At 41.0% G+C, this 15,174-nt stretch overlaps 1 long non-coding RNA gene across 1 annotated transcript in view; it reads left to right on the top strand.

The window, feature by feature from the left end:
* Positions 1–1,556: 1,556 nt before the first annotated feature.
* The window catches only part of LOC103176488, a 39,133-nt gene continuing 25,515 nt past the window's right edge, over positions 1,557–15,174 (top strand). Inside the window, exon 1 of the long non-coding RNA XR_487604.2 lies at positions 1,557–1,692. This is a non-coding gene — a long non-coding RNA (uncharacterized LOC103176488). The remainder of the gene's footprint in view (positions 1,693–15,174) is intronic.

The raw sequence follows: 15,174 nt of genomic DNA, 5'->3' as shown, positions 1-15,174 counted from the left end.
TTTGTTTGATTCTCTCCTAAGTGGAATCACTTGGCAACTCATAAATAAGGCCACGGAGAGAGAATGACTGTGGCAGCTTTTGTTCGAATGACATAATTCCAGTACACACAGACAGAACACCAGTCATATGAGTGTTCACAGAACTATACACTAGAGACCATTTATTGGCAGTCGCTTCATTGTCACTCTTTTCTAAAGCCACAATGCTTCTCAACAGATCCTGTTATTTCCGATCTGATAATGCCACCGCTACACTGACCATCCTGCCCTTTTCCTTGCCAAAGAATTCTACATAAACAAAATATTAAAGTTAATTGGGCCAACGTTTCTCTGTTCTTGTGTTTTACCAAAAAAAATGCAATGTCAGGGAACGCACTAATTGACAGATCACCTGTTTCTCAGCCTTTCCTTCCTCCCTTCCGAAACTAGAGTTAAAGAGAGGAAAAGGAAGGGAAGAAAAGATCAGTTTATCCTTTTAAGGCTTTTTAAGTAGATCCCTGCAGCATTTCCCAGTTAAGAAGGTACAATACACTGCAAAATACTCCCAGTCAGACTTGGTGTAAGTGAGCTTAACAAAAGGGCAGATTTCAAGGATTCACAGTGAAAGAAGTGAATAGTGGTGAGGATTTTCTGACTCAAAGCATGGTGCAGAGGCTAGTGACTGGTATGTTGCAATGGAGAAAGAGAGGGGAGGGTGAGCCAGGACAGACATGACTCGCAGCAGGCAGTTGGTACAACCACTGTGTGTACTGAACTCGTGTGAGCTCCCTGGGCTTGGTGCAGGAACAGTGATTGAGGAGTGTGAAGCCCACTGAGAGGGCAGAGAGAGTGTTAGTGAAGTGTGTTACCAGGTCAAACGTTTCAGGGACAGCCCTAACCAGTGCAGTGAAGATCACCAGTGCCTTTCACTGTTTTGCCAAATGGATCCAAAAGGGATCTTTTGGAGTCTTCACACTATATTTGCTGCACACTTCTCTGCTGAGAAGCCCTTTCACAGCATACATCTCAGCAGCAAGCTCTGTAATTGAGTCCCTTATATGTTATGAGGTTGTGATTATGTTGATGTCCTGCAGGGTGTTCCCCAAGTTGAAGGGTTGCTGCTGCTAGGGGAAACAGAAGGTCCACTGCATGTTTCATGAGATTAACCCTGATAGAATTTTAGGAGTCTCTGTTACTGTAGTTTCCATGTGCTCATTGCTCTTAAGCAATGACACAAATCTGCTGTTAGCACAAGTCCCAAAGCATAAACTTGTCTAGTGGCTCATTTGATGAGTGCACTGCCAGAGTGTAACTAAGCCAGTCACATTGCAAAAAAANTGCCATGTTCAATTCTCAGTCTGTGCTGAGTTTGCTAATCTTAGTTGTGACAGTAGTCAGAGAGTGTTGTAGTTGGTGTCAGCACTCCTGTGTTTGCTGTGATACCCCCTAATGGCTGAACGGCCTGCATACACTTGTTGCTTAGACTACACAGGAAGGCAGGCTACTTGGGCAAGTTACTGGAGGGCAGCCAACGTCTGTGGAACTGTGCTCCCAATATACGTCAGTGCTTTCGGCAGAGGAAGAGAGAACGTTGGGAGGCAAACTAAAAGGACAGAGTGCAAGGTGACTCCCCATCTGATTTCCCTTTCCTCCCTGCGGGATCAGCTAAGCGCATCTACCTGATGGCAACGAAGAGATCAGGAAGTCGCACGGGTGAGTAACTATAACCTAGCCCATCACTGGGGGCTTTCAATGGAAGGTACAGTGTTGGATTTTCAAGCAGGAAATCAGAGTGCAAACTCCACCCTGACTGTTATTTGAATTCATTTTCTTCCTGTGAGGGAGGCTTGTCGGTCTTTGACCAAGCTACTAAATTTTGGCGGTGCTTTCAGTGCAGAGGAATGCTGCCCTTCAGAGGTAGGGAGGCACATTGATGACCTACTGACCAACGCAGAGTGGCACTGGGAATGGCAAGTGGAAGCATGAAATCAGATCGACCAGGATCTCTTGCCTCAGGAGCAAGAGGATAGAGAAAGGGTAGAAAATGTCGCAAAATCACTGGCAGACAAACAGTGTTACTGCACTGAAAGGCTTCATCGTGCTGTGAAGCGATGTGAACAGCACATTCAAAGGCTGCTAGTGATGAGGTTAAATGCCATTGTTTAAAAGAGGAAATGTGCTCATTTACCAAACTCGTGAACCTGGGTTGCTCAGGGTGTGACTTACATGTTGCATTCTCGCAGGTAATGCAGCAGCTGTGACCTTATCCTCAGGGTGAAACCTCCAGCGCGGAAAAGTATCCTTTAAAATACGATTCTTTTGCTGCTCTATTAGCCTACATTACCTTGACAACCACACAGCGTTCAATAATCTTTCAGGCCATTATTGCCAACTGACGCTGGCATGTTGGTGGATATGTCAAGCCTGTGACCCATCAAGCAACACACCTCAGTGTAGGATCAACCTCACAGGAAGTCAGATCCATGGTTCCTGCTGCCATGGCATCCTGTATGCACGATGCTTTCCAACCATGAGTTCATTTGCTGAGGTCCGAACAAATTAACCTCTGCGAGGCACACTGGAAAAGTCCTGAGTAAAGCTTTCCAGTGGGTATTATTTTATTTTTGTGAAACTCTACCTCATGATACACACAGAGGGCTGGCTCCACCCTTTGTTGTAATAATATTACTCACCCACGTTTACCGGTCTAAATGTTTACCAGCAGCAATGCCAAGCAGGGCTTTTTCTCCATCTAGTTTTCCATCTTCCTTCTTTACTGTCTCACTCAGTACTGAAAAGGTGTCCAATTCTGCCCGCTGTCTCACACAGTACTGACCACTGTCTCACAGCAACAACAAAAAATTATATTTGTATAGCGCCTTTCACTTCGGGAGGATGTTCTAAGGCGTTGGATTTGCACCCAAGCTGTGGGTTGGGATCAGGAGGGGTTGAGGGCAGGGAGGGTGGGGGAAGGAGGGTGACCGAAGGCACGGTCAAAGAGGAAGGTCGTGAGATGGGCCTTGAAGGAAGCAAGGGAGGTAGCGTGGTGATGGGACTGTGGGATGGAGTTCCAAAGGATGGAAACAGGAAGGCTGAAGTCACTCACACAGCACTGCCCGCTGTGGGGGTTATGGGCAGAAGTTACGAGTGCAGTAATAGTCTCCTCTGAGAAGGCCAGCAGGGACAACACTTATTTTCACTCTGGGACCACCCAGATAGACCCCAAAGGAATTTTCCAGTCCTCTATATTCCTATGTTCTAAGCTTTAATGTTTAGCTCTTGCAATGCAGCTGGACTGTTGTATTTTTGGGGTGTAACACTACAGAAAAAGGGGATTTTGTCCCAGTACTGGCAACAAAGACGTGTTTTACAATACTGGGTGGCAGTAATGATATGAAACCCGACAGTAACATCAGCCTGGTGGCAGAGCAGTGATAGTGAAGGTAGAGATTGGAGCTCTGAGGGGTGGGGAAACTTCCCATCTAGAAATTCTTGAAGATAGTCCGTAGTGAATAAGGGCAACCGAGAACTGGAGTTAACACAACAACCAAAGGCACTAACTTTAAGAAAAGTTAGGTTTGGACTTCTGTCCCCAGCACCGCAGGAATACCAGGAGTTTCATCGGGTTTATAAAATTAAACACATTTAGATATGTTTCTTTGTATTTTGCAGCCAATGTCCTCCACCATTTGCTCTGTCTGGATGATCAGAACAAATAGACAGGCTCTGTTGTATCACCCGGCTACATTGTCATTCCGGGCTAGCGCATGGGAATCAGAAATACTGCCAATTTCCAACAGTTTACATTCCTCTAACACTCAGAATTTTGTGAACGGTATTTTGAGTCAGTGCTCATCTTTGAGAATTTGTTTTTCAGATAATTAAGTAATGGCTCACAGTGTTTTCAGCCTACTGTCAGGAGTTTGATTGAAGACTATCCTACTCTATTAGAATAAGTGAGCAGTGGAGAGTCCAGGTGGCTAAATGGCTTGGGGCTATTTCCTTCCAGTTTCAGTTTTATGGCCTGACTCAGACTTCAGCTCAGTCCACTAACAGGAGGCAGATCATTGCCTGTTGAGATTTTGCTGTGCATATGGGGCCTGGAGTTGACTGCTTTTATCCTAGCTCCAATGAAAGGCGTGACAATGTTACACTAAGACATCAAATGTGGAAAGTAATTAACCAGAGCATATTTCGGTTTTTGGATTAAGTTAATATTTTACCAGTGGAGCTCTTAAAAAGCAAACGTTAGTAACCTGTGCTAATTGCCACAACCAGAGATCCATGGAGTGGATTAAAGCCCATTTGTCAGCCGTTAATTGTTGACTGGATAACTTGAACAGTAAAGAGTATTTACAAGAACATTAATATTCATCAATATTAAGTGATAACAACGATTCTCCACTGTGCGAAAGGGCCTGAATCTGTACTTTATTTTTTTAAGTGTACTTATGCACAAATATGTTTGTTGTATCTGTTCATTTCTCAACAGTGTGGAATGTTTTGTTGGGGGTGGGGGTTGTGGGGGTGGGGAGGGGGGTGGAAGAGAGACAGTGGCTATAAATATCACATGGGTCGGAGGATATCACCAATTTGCTACCGCTACATCCAAAATGGTGGAGCCCGTGAAGTGAGGTGCCCTTGTTATGAATGTAACTGTTGTTGTGAGGTTGGGAGAGATGCTGTTGAATTACGTTTTGGATTTACTTCCAGCTTGTCATCACATGTGATTTATTATCTGGGAGTCCCTTGGTAGAGGAATTCTCATGTCAGAGTAACATGTACACAACAGCCCTGTAACTTGGGCTGGTCTTAGCTCCAGAAATTGGCAGTTTGCAGCGGCGGCTTGGTGAAACAAGATCCATGTCAGTTCCTGTAACCCTTTCCGTCTTTGAAGTCTGCCGTGCAGCGAGGACTGGAGCTGTGAATGTCTTGTACAAAGTGGACTCCTCTCAGCTGGGGTGAACCCTTGTTCAAGTGCCCGACCTCTGGTGCTGCAATCATTGAGATTCTTTCTTCTTAACTACAAATCGTTAAAGAAATCAAACCAATAACAAGGAGCAGAATCTGAGCAGTAGCTCTGCCCTGGAAAAGTGTGTCTGCTGAAATATCTCTAAATTACTTGGTGGTGGAAATACTCTATATCTCATGCCTTGAGGGAATCATCTTCTGACAGGGCTACTGCTCATTTACGATAGTTAGACATTGATTTTAAACTTTACTGCATGAAGATGTAGAACACAACTACAAAAATCTCACAAGACAATCCTGCCTTTGTGAAAATTGTGGTTTTTCGGTTTGGCACAACTGATCAACCAAATAAGCCCAAGAACTACATAAGGAAACTGCTGGTGAGGAGAAAATCGTGACCAGATGCCTGAAATTCCATTTAGACTTAGCCCGCAAGACCAATTTGTCTTAAGATTTATGGCTGCGCAGTGATTCACTCTTCATTTGGAAGAGCTTTGAATTCATTTGGAAGCTGTTTTTCCGAGTTGGTTTTCAAAATAAAACTGAATTTAAAATGTTTTCATAATTTTTCCCAATCTTAAAATTTAAGTCAAAATGATCTTGCGGGCCAATTGGATTATAAGTAGCCTCAGTTCCCTTAGCTACACTGAAAACTACCTTCGACTTTTAATAAGCCCTTCGCGTCATGTGAGTATAAATAATAATAATAATAGTATAGGTAAAATCTGACCAGGATTGAAACAAATTGCCTAAAGAATTTCCATTTTCGCCATGCTTACAGTCACCTCTCCCCCTCCCTCTCCCCCTGGCTCAGGGTCAGACTCCGCCAATGTCAAATGCTCTGGGATGCTACCCCACGTGAAGGGCGAGATATAAATGCAAGTTATAAATGTTGTAAAAACATATTGGATCTGCTTTTAAACCTCTATTTTACTCTTTGAGTTTAGAAATGCCCAGTTTTTTTTTACTGTTTCTCCTGCAGTCTCTGCCAGCTTCATTTTTAAAGGTTGAATCAATATACTTCATGACCTTGGCTAGGGTATGCCAGTGGTGGCTGCAGCAATGAAGAGATCAGCTCCTGGTTCAGCCGCGCACTCCGTGCAAAGCCTTTGAAACAAAAGTTGGCAGAGGGTTTGGAACAGTCTGGACATTACTCCACTGCTATTAATGGGCTCTGTACTAATGGGGGGTGGGGGGGTGGTCTGACGTTCTTGCACACAAATAAAAGAACATCATTATTTGGTACAGCAACAATGCAATATTTTTTTTGTCACACGGAAAATTATGTTTCCATTTTCAACATCTTCTTGAATCAATGCATGGCTCAGTTAAGACCATTAGGCAATTATTCACAGCAGCACCAGCTTTTTGAATCTCAATGTAATGAGTTATCCACGCGCTGGGCACTGAAATATTTATGTCTTATAATTTTTCACCGTTGGGCTAAAGATATAGATGAACATAAGATGCCTACCATCTCACATACACCTGTGCTGTCCAACCCAGTGGCTATTCTCCATATGGGGCAACTTTGCTTGTCAGATGTGGCCACTTCCGCATTAATGAAACAACTTGCAGTTCATATACAAAATAGAATATAGACTGCAAAATCACTCGCTTTGTGTGACCTGACTTGTTTTGCATGTTTTCTGTACGTGTTATTGTGCAGTTTTGTTGTCATCTATCACACATACACAGCAGCAGCATGTACTCTGCTTGCTCCATGCTTGATCCATGTTTGAGTTTCAGTGCATACTGTGCGCTGTTATATATGTGGACATACAGTAGAGTATTACCGTTTCAATTGGTTGATGGAGGTAAAATTTAGTTGCTGAAATTTTATTGATATGTAGAAAAATGTACCGCTGCAAATTTGCAGAGCAATATGCAACACATAAAATATGTGCGAAACACTATATATAAGTAAACAATGTTCGGTATGTATTCTATCTACTCTGAGTAATTTTTTATTATAGAGTCGCCATTTCTGTCTCAGTGGCCACACCTATGATTACATGTCAATTTGGGATGAACAGCACTGACATATTGCTGCATATTGGGAAAGGATGGTCTGACCTAAAAAAAACAGTAGAAGAGTTGACTGGTTTGATTTTATCTCCTTCGGAACTGCATCTATGTGTGGGAACTACATGTACTTGATGCGCTTGTACAGTAATTCATCCCATTATCCACAGGGCTCAATTTCACACCCATGCGTGTTTTTTTTACTCCAGTTCTCTTTGCCTTATATTCACTTGTCTCAATCCCTCTTTTAATGAGGTTACAATCTGGCGCACAGAATTTTTTAACTTGCTGGCGTCAGCCTGGCTCAGTTTGTAGTACTCTCACCTCTGAGTCAGAAGGTTGTAAGTTCAAGCCCCATGTTGGGACTTGAACTCAACCAGTCTACACTGAATCTCCAATGTGTTCCTGGATGTGTGCTGCATTGGTGGAGATGCCATTGCTTGGATGAGAGGAAAACTGAGGTCCTGCCTGCTAAGAAGGGCGTTAACAATCCCATAACTCTACTCAAAAAGTGAAAGGTCCTTCACCTGGCGTCCTGGCCAACATTCTTTCAGACCAAATTGGTCATTTATATCATGGCTGTTTGTACCACATTGCTGTGTGCAAACTGGCTGCTGCGTTCACTTACAAAATACAGTCACTATAGTTTACTTAAATCCTATGAGGTGTTATGAGATGTACTCCTGACGTGAAAGGTGCCGTATCAAATCCCCGGATTATTATTGTTAATAAACATGATCCTGGCATCCAAACATTTCTGACCTAATTTCCATCAGCGTTTCTTGCATTCAGATATTTGGAGTTATTTACTTACTGCCAGTGTGAATTTTCCACCAAATCTACTCTAACGGAAACTTTTCTGCATAGAACCAAATACCGATACCTAGTCCCTTATTAGTATTATTATACCAGCAGGTTGCCTTTCCAGGCTCATGATAAACGTTCCCATTGTAAGTGCAAACTTCCACGAAGCTTCAGGCAGACCAGGTTTAAAACTGCACAGTCTGTAAGGCACAAAGAAAACATTGTTGATACTTGAAATATAGGTTTGATTTACAATATAACACACTTTTACAACATTATTTTTCCATTATTGTACCAAACCAATGGCTCTTTCATTCATTGCCGAGTGCTAACATTTCATAACGTAAATCTTGTCAGCGCTGTAATATCATGGCATACCTATGAATGGCCATATTTAAAAAATGTCTGTGTGGAAATTTATGGGTGTGGAGAGTAATTTCTACTAAGACACCTGCTACACATTATGTTAATTAAGCCAAGACCTGCAGTATAAAAGGGGTCGCATGGGAGAGACTGTACAAGAGGCACACTCAGGTAGTGCTGCCAGTCGCTGGCTGATCTGTTGTTTTTATGTGCAATGGGGGAAACAATCCTATTATAATGAAGAAAAGGCAAATCAGGATGCATAAATAATGATACAGGTGATTCTTTTATTTCAAAAGGGAATTTATTTTAAAAAGTACTATGGTAAGTTGATTAAAAATTGAATGAATTACATTGTAATGCTTGGCAAGAGTTTTAAACAACAACAACAAAATTACATTTTGTATAGCACCTTTCACGTCGGGAGGACGTCGCAAGGCACTGGACAGACAGAGTTCACATGCTGGTGTGAATTATATCATTGAGTGTCACCCACCAATCACATTTGCTTTAAAGAACATACATATATTCACCTTAATGGTTATTGTACAATGTGAATGACAGAAGCTGAGTCTTCTAAATAAAGTAATGGAACATGGTTTAATAGGTGGAGATTTTATTAGGTTGCTGAAGAGTTTTTTTCTTGACTGAATCACTGGTGTTTTTTTTTGATCTTTGCAACACTTCAGTTCACTCCGTCTATGTGTAACTTTAGACACTCTGAAATCTTTAACTGTTGGCAATTGTTCACTGTTCAATTTATTGCACGTATTTCTTTGGTTATGTGTTATTAGAACACTCAAAGTTCAGAAAATGTTGATTGTATATCTGTCTTTAAAAGCCTTTCACACATTATAAAGTGTACTGACGGTTTCAATAGGGTCTAAAACTTAATTCTAATGATTAAGGCAGTAAAAAGTGAATAATGCAACTGATGGTGGTAACTTTCCACCAGTAGATGTAACTTGGCACTATTTTCTTGTAGAAAGGTCTACAATTTGCCAGAAGTCCATTTCTCCCCAACACCTGGTCCATAGCCTTCCAGATCTGTCCAGCAAGTAGACACGAGCCATGTAGAGTATTGTCATCAATTGTAACTAAATTTCTTTCTTCTTACAAATGGTTTATCTTTTGTCTATGATCTGTGAATTTACCAGTGACTCATTTACAGTGCAGGGAGAACAATTCCTCCATATCTTCCCAGAACAAAGACACATTCCGTCCACATCAGCCCAATACCTAACCCCACACACTTGATAATATCTTGACTATATTTGACCAACAGATAGACTCTGGCCTCACACACTACCATAACTGGTACATTATAATGTTCCCCCTATGTTTACCCTAACCCCTTTCTCATATAGAGGTGGAAAAGTTCACTCCTCCACCTAGTGGCCTGACTATAAACTGACAAAAATCTCAGACATACTCTTTGAGTTTGGCGTTAAATCAATGCCTGTAGAATTAATGGGAAGAAAATTGAAAATCCAAATGTATTTACATGAGAGGTGAAAATTTGCTTGGGATCCATTACTTGCAGCAATTTTTGGTTTGCTGCAGTTCCTCTCAAAGTAATAACACACTGTTTGGTGTCAAATTACAGTTCTGCACATCTGCTGTATTTGTCTGGAAAGGGGGAACCCATTTCGACTGTGATTCAGGTCAGTGTATTTTAAAGTTGCTTGAAAAATAATGATACAACAGCAACAAAACAAATTAGCAGCATGTACAAGGTACTTTTCAGAAAGTAAATGTACATAACTAGTCGTGAATATCCAGGGAAATGGCAGCTACAGTCAACTGAGGAGAACAGAAATTAAATGGCCTGATCAATATTCGACAACAACAGCAACAACTTGCATTTATATATTCTAATCTGTCTACATCTACTGCAGTCTTTCTAAGCTATCCTGTTAGGTGTTTATATTTTTGCCTGGACAACAGTTTCCTCCTCCAAGATGCTACCCAGTGTGAAAGACGCTATATAAATGCAAGTTGTTGTTCCTCCAAGGTTTTTCACTTCAAGACTTGATTTCTCTGACTGATTCATCCGAACCCTTCACAAGCTCCAGATCATCCAGAAATCTACAGCCCACATTCTCTCCAGTACTAATCCTTGTGAGCCCAACACTCGTATCCTCACCAGGCTTCACTAGCTCCTACCCAATTGACTTTAAAATCCTTGGCCTAACCTTCAAATGCTCCCATACACATTCCCATCCTACCTCTGCGATTTTTCCACAATTGTACGAGAGCACTACTACACCATATAAGCGCAAAAATCTGCTAAGTCACAAAATATCAGAAGTGATTACAGTTCACATTTCAGCAATGCTTACCTTTGCATTGAAGTATGTGGAAAATTGTGCTTTAAGAAAACTCTACTAATACTCCTGAAAAGAGACAAAGACATTGTGGGAATCAGGGTATGTAGTGAACATGACCATCATGTACATTGTGTTCTTCAGCAGACTTGTCCATCTCACCTGTATACCTCTTTTTAAAGACCTTTACCAGATTTCCCCCTTCCTAAATCTTCTCTGTTTGAGTGAAAACAACCCAAATTTTTAGAGCACATCTACATACGTATAATCTCCCATCCCCTGAATCATCCTTGTAAACTAATTCTGTATTCTGATTTTAAAAAATATATAATGAAGCATCCAGAACATGGAACTCCAACTACAACCTAACCAAGGACTGGTATAAAATTAACATCATTTTCTTGCCTTTATTTTAAATACCCCTACATGTGAAACGTAGAATACCATTTGCTCTGTTATGGCATTTTTTTTTACCTGCCCTCCCGTCTTTAAACATCTACACAAATCTATTTGAATGTTAATACAGCAGTGAGCTTCTGAATTCCTATGAGCCAACCTCGCTGTTGACACCAATTTACCTTTACGTCAGGACTTTGCTCACACTGAAAGAATCACGAATTGTGAGAGTCAGTCTACAGTTGGCACCAGGTAAAGGAAGACTTTTGACTCTCTTCAGTCCTGTCAGTACCATCCATGCATCTCAAAGTGTTAGGGTGTCACCGTGTTGGCATCCTTGTTGTCCTGACTCAAAGATCAAAGCTTTGTTACTGAGTAAACAGGATAGGGCCTCAGACTTTTCAAGTGGAGTCATGTGGAGTGACTCATGTAAGCGGGAATTAAAGATGCTGGTCAGAGCTCAGTTGATACAATTGCTCAGTCATGATTCTTAGACTTGTAGCACTACCTAGTGGACAAGAAGCTAAACTCTCCTATTTTGAGTTTATGAGAAAAAAAGTGTCACTTTGCCACATTGGCTTGCATCAAGCCTGGTAATAAAATAAACAATCATAGCCAGATTTTCTTAACTGAATGCCTTTTCCCTATTCTCTGATTAAATCCTACTGTATAATATTGCGCAGTCCCATTGCCTCTGTGATTTTATTGCAGCCACATGGTTGGGGTCGCTTCACTGTCTAATCCCTGCTAATTTGGTTTTATTGGAGGTTGGAGAGCCTGTTATTCGCAGCATTGGTGGGACAGTAAATTTTGTGGGTTTCTGCTCTTTCATTTTATTTGACTTTTTTAACACTTCGTAAAATTTAACTGGTGCGTTCCATGTTTACAAGTCCACAGAAGTACTGGCAGCTTGTCAGAGGTCTTGTTTTATTATGATACCCAGTGAAATATTACTAGGCTTCAGATAATCATGCCAAGAACTTTATGAAAAGCCAGGGATTATTTGACAGTTTTCTTGCTGATAAGTTACGTGCTGGATAGGTACAGTGTAATAGAACACCAAGTCCCAGAGTGAAAAGAGAAAGTATTTAGTAGTGACTATATTTAAATGGCAGGAATTTCTCTGTAATTTGAGATATTGAATCAATATTTTGGACTGAAACTGACTGCTGTGCCTGAATCAGGTTGGAATATTTGGGCCAGTGAGCTGGACATTCCATAGTACACAAGACATTCCACGTCACTGGTCAGAAAACATCTTTTCTTCTTTCTCTCCCTTATGTTCGATCATTTCACGCTTGGTACAAAAGTCCATTTGTCACTCTCTAGAATAGCAATGCTACAACTGGAATGCCAGTTGCCAGCTCTGGTGTTGAAGCTCATCATACTAAACCTTACCATGTCGGTGACATTCAATCTAGTTCAGAGCCAGGCCAGCATAAGGTGACATTTGAAGGTTAGTTCTTCAGTGTATTATGAATCATGGACCATGTTATTCTGTGGTATGTGACATCCCAATATCTACCCACATGTTGATACCAGTCCAATTATACAAGAGGTGCCTGATCTAAAGGTGTATCATGTACCTGTGGTGCACTGCATATGGAGATCATCACTGCTTGTTGTGTATCCTATAACCTTTGAACGTAATAATCCCTCCATAATAAATGGGCCATTGAAGAGGAACAATAAATCATGAACAATTTTTAAACATTTCTCCATTCTACACCTAGGTAATATTAGTAATAAATACTACTAATAATCCTTGCATTTGATATAGTGGCTTATCACATCTTCGAGACGTCTCAAAGCACTTCACAGAATATACTGTATATTGATATAGCATATACATGATATATTGATATAAGATAAAGGATGGATGAAAATACTTCCATCTTTAGAGGATATTGCACAATTACGATTTGAAGACATAAGGTCCAACACAACACAAAACAACACAATGCTGCAGTTCTGAAAACTCATTGACTAAAACTAAAATAAAGTCCAACACAACAGGACAGAATCAACTCTTTACCCAGTGTGCTTTGAACACATTTAAAACTTGGGTCCAAAGAATTTGGAGAACTATCAGTGCAGGATGTTTTCCTATGTGATTTGTTGTGTTTTGCTTTGTCTGTGTTTGGTTTATTCTGACTTGATGCAGGACCTTTGGGTCTGTTGTCTAGGTTTGTGGTACTCACTGAGTTATCTCTGAATGGGTGACAAGGAGACATCTGGCTGTCAGCTACAATTACATCCCCGCACATGAAATTGTTTATAAATACTCGGGTTTCCCTTTGAACGGAGATCTGTGACAAATAGCAGTTTGGGGTCATTAATGTAAGGGGTTGAGTCAATTTAAGGATTAAACAGAATTAAAAAGAGATTTATGAGAGGTGGTGTATTCCATTTTAACTGAGTAGGAATCTCTTTTCTAGCATTATCTCAAAGATGCTGTTTGCTTTTACGGCCTACAAAACCAGGCCTTGAACATAGCAAGGCTTGTATCTGAAATAGCTATTGAAACTGCAAAGAGGAGTTCAGAACTGTCTGAATGAAAGCAATACCTGAATTTCCGCCAAGAAATTTCTGCTTCACATTTTAAATTTGTACTGCCACCAGAAAGACTTGGATAATAAATACAGAAATTCTTTTTATACAGACATCACTAGTCCAGGTGCCAAAGCTGGCGGGGAAAATAGGAAACCAATGCAGCGGCTTATGACATCAATGCTTTCGGACAATTTCAAAGGACTGAATATTTGTATTTGTGACACAAACTACAATAGTCCAAATTGACTGCTGTTTCATAAACAGAAACTCTGTGGTTTGTGCTGGACCATTGAGCTCCTGATGAGTTCAGCTCCAAGTTAAAAGATTCCCACATCCCAGGCAAGTTTCAAACTGCCTGAGAATCAGCTTGTTCAGCACCAGAACGACATAAAGAGACCAACGCAAATTCTAACCCATCTCGGAGACCACAGAACTGGCACAGCATGTGTTGGAATGTTCTTAACCTATTCCAGGGCTCAGTTCAGTGGTAGAGCTGTATTGAAAGCACTAGCGCAAGTAAATATTGTTTGAATCCATGGAATCTAAATTAAATCCTCGCTGTAAACAGGATGTGAAGAATACTCTGCTGAAATATTTGAGTTGTAAGTTTGATGCCTGATGTTTACCAGTTCTCCTTCTGTTAGTGGAGTCTGTTATCAGCATCAGTATGAACCAAGCCTATGTAATGTAAGGCAAGAAAGTGACCCATCCCACTACTTAGGAATAACAAAGAAACAGATTCACACAGAGATAGACCAGTGGCCCATTTGGACTTACCCCTTCAACTTCCCAAAAGATTGCTTTGACACATCTATCTCATCATGTAATAACTTGGAATCCTTTAGGCAGTCTCTCTTACCCTCAAAGGCTGCATGGAATTTATTTTTTCAAAAGCTTCCTTTTATTTTCCACCCTCATTTCTACCCAGAGAGCAACCACCGTATTGTTATCAGACCCTTCAGATGTTCCCTTGCTAATCAGATCCCTTTTCTTAGTTGAAACCAGATCCACTATTGTATTTTTTCTGGTTAGTTCGCTCACATTGTTTCAGAAATGAATCCCACCAGAACTTCAATACAATCACAATCGCGTGTGGCCAATCCCCATTGTAAATCACAATTTTATATTGGGGAAGTTGAAATCCCCTGTGATCAATCCCGAGGATCTGGCACTCATCTGCTATGACCTCCCACAGCACTACATCTACCTCCTCTGATTGTCCAGTGGCCTGCAGCTTATAACGGCCACTCATGTTCCTTCTCCCCTTTTACTTCAAAACGGAGACTTAGTCCTACTTCCAACATCCTTATTCTCAGCCGCGGATAATTGTTACCCCAATAAATAACTCACTGCCTATGCTTTTCATCCTCTGAAGCACTCAACACCTTGCAGGTTCATTCTCCACACATCATTATTTTTGAGCAAAGTTGCAGTTATTGCCACACTATTGACTTCCTCCCAATTTAGTACCGCACCAAGCTCACCATTGTGTTCCTTATTATACCCCTTGAATTCATATAATGCACCATTAGAAACAGTTCCTAATTATCTCTTACTTGTGGCCAGCCTTCTTTCTCTTTCCCACTGTCTTAGATTTACATCGCCCCACAAACTCCCTTAATTACCCTTCCTGCTAAGTTACACATTGGAAACATTGATTCCCATCTGGTTTAAGTGAAGCCTGATCCCTTTGAGTAACTTCCCCCACCCCAGAAGAATCTGAGGAATCAGCAACCTTCCGTTCACTATTTCTTAA

Source organism: Callorhinchus milii, unplaced genomic scaffold (assembly GCF_018977255.1).
Source record: "Callorhinchus milii isolate IMCB2004 unplaced genomic scaffold, IMCB_Cmil_1.0 Scaffold6, whole genome shotgun sequence".
NCBI lineage: Eukaryota > Metazoa > Chordata > Chondrichthyes > Chimaeriformes > Callorhinchidae > Callorhinchus > Callorhinchus milii.
The sequence above is the reverse complement of the archived record's forward strand: the minus strand, read 5'-3'. Positions and strand labels throughout refer to the sequence as shown.